The sequence below is a fragment of the Penaeus monodon genome, chromosome 26 (assembly GCF_015228065.2).
Source record: "Penaeus monodon isolate SGIC_2016 chromosome 26, NSTDA_Pmon_1, whole genome shotgun sequence".
NCBI lineage: Eukaryota > Metazoa > Arthropoda > Malacostraca > Decapoda > Penaeidae > Penaeus > Penaeus monodon.
In genome coordinates, this window is record NC_051411.1 from 29,078,479 (window position 1) to 29,080,844 (window position 2,366).

Below are 2,366 nucleotides of genomic sequence, written 5' to 3' on the forward strand. Positions count from 1 at the left end.
GCAGAGGTGAAAACTGAATAATATTATGATAAATATTTAAAAATCGCCATGTTCCTCAAAACTGTTATCTATTATATCTTTTTCATCTTCTCTTCTCTCACTCTATTGTCTTATATTAATCTAAAAGCATGTCTCATATCAAAGGGCAATATAACTGTTGCCTTCTCCTTTAGAAATGTCCATACAGCACTGATAATAAACAACAACAACTGCAATAATAATGATGATGATGATGATGATAATGATAATGATAATGATAATGATAATAATAATAATAATAATAATTATAATAATAATAATAATAAAAAAAAAAAAAAATACATGAAAAAAAAATAAAAACAATAATTACACTCCAAATAACATTAATCACGAAAATAATAGCAAATATAATAAGAAAAAAAAAATTATCTTTATCATAATGATAAATAATGGTCATACCAGTAAAATAAGATAGTCGTGAACATGATCTAATATCTTCATTACAATAATTTCATGAGGTGAATTCCAAGGACATTTTTTCAACTAAAGGCCTTTTTGAAAGACCAGAAAAAGAAAATGACATTGCAAACTTTTTTCATATTTATTCTTACTGAAAGCTCTCTCATACATGTGTTAACATCTCTATCTTTCCCACCTGGCAAAAGGAAAATAATATTAAATGTCTGTGCAGCACAATCTTTTCTTTTCTCTCTTAATTTCTGGTGCGCGTGAATTCCGAAGCAAAATTTCTGCTTAGGTAACAAATGCTGAAACTGACCTACGCATCTTCAAAACAGCCTTAAGAGTGTTAAGTTAGCAAAATACGGTCTGCAAAATATCGTCATTTGTCATTTTGATTCTCTAATTTGTTCCTAAACTTTACACAAACTTGTACACCTAGAAGGCATAACAAAAGGCTATCTCACAGAGGGATTACTAAGATGAAAACAGACAGGGTACTTCTCGATGACTAAGCTCCCCCCTCTACTTATTATTATTTCTTTTTTCTTCTATCTTTCTTTTGGTCGTTAAAACACACTGACACATGTATCACTCACATACGGGAAGGTTTTAAAGAGCTGACTTGACTTGTCTATCTTCTCCTTTGGGAATTTTGAACTACTTGAGCCATATATACATTGGTGAATGTATATCAATGTGCTTTGCAAATATTCCCAAAATCACAGTAGGAATATCACAAAACCAGAGGTCTACAGAATTTTCAATACAATTTGACTAACAGGTAAAAATCACTACTCAATACATTATGTGCTCTGAGAAAGAACATTGTTTTCTCCTACAAATCAATTTATACACATCTATTTCTGCCATCAAACCATCTTCAAATTATGCTCAGTTATTGAAAACATTCCTCTGGAAGCATAATCTAAGGAAATATATGGAGTCAGAATATCAATATCCTGAATTATTTTGTCATTAATTCATCTTCTACTAAATCACTGAATTAAAATTATCTACGCAGATAATTGTACACAATTTTTTTTCAAGAACATTGAATTTCAGTATTTGTTTGAGCAGCTGTCAGTTCATGTAATATTTACAACTACCCTTTTAATATAGTCCAATAAGAGACTTGATATGCTACTTGACATTTGTCATAAAGTTTGTGTGTATGTTTCTGGTTTTACATAATTAATGTTTGTAATTACAATGAAAAGCATGACATACATCCCCTGATATATATCCCTTCCTTAAAAATAAATGCAAGCACACATCTCAAAGAAATCCATGACATTTCACATGATATTTGTTCTCTCTATTCCAACATTCATTCTTTATGGTATGAAAGATTTTCAAAACGTAATGGAAGAAGTCTTTTAAATGTTTGTGCATCATCAGTCTAAACAATGAAATGAACAAAAATTATAAATCCGATGAGGACATTTCCTTGACCTGGAGCGCAGGACAGAACACCACCTTTTCGAGCAACTGCGTACAGCACTGTGCCCAAAGGTTCTTACTTATACAAGATGCCAAATAAACACGGGAGCTCTGGAAACCCAGGGCAAAAAACCTTGGTAAAGTAACCATCCAACTGTTATTCTTTCTGCTTGCAAGAAACACTCCTGTATCTACACTAATCACCTTGAATGCCATTATCAACTGACTTCCAGACATTCAACCTCTTACACTTACATATCAGCTTAGCTCACTCCCTTCCTCACAAGAAATACAGAGGGATTTTCAACAACGATGATACTGCCAACTACTATGACTATGACTACAGAGCCTCTTTTGAGTAAGAAAATACACAAGGATTTTTTCAGGTCAAGGCAGCACTATCCTTCGTAAATTAGCTTTGGAATGCTTCGAGCACTGAGACTCAGTCCTTTTCTTTTTTTTCTTTGTTTTGTTTTCTTAACAAA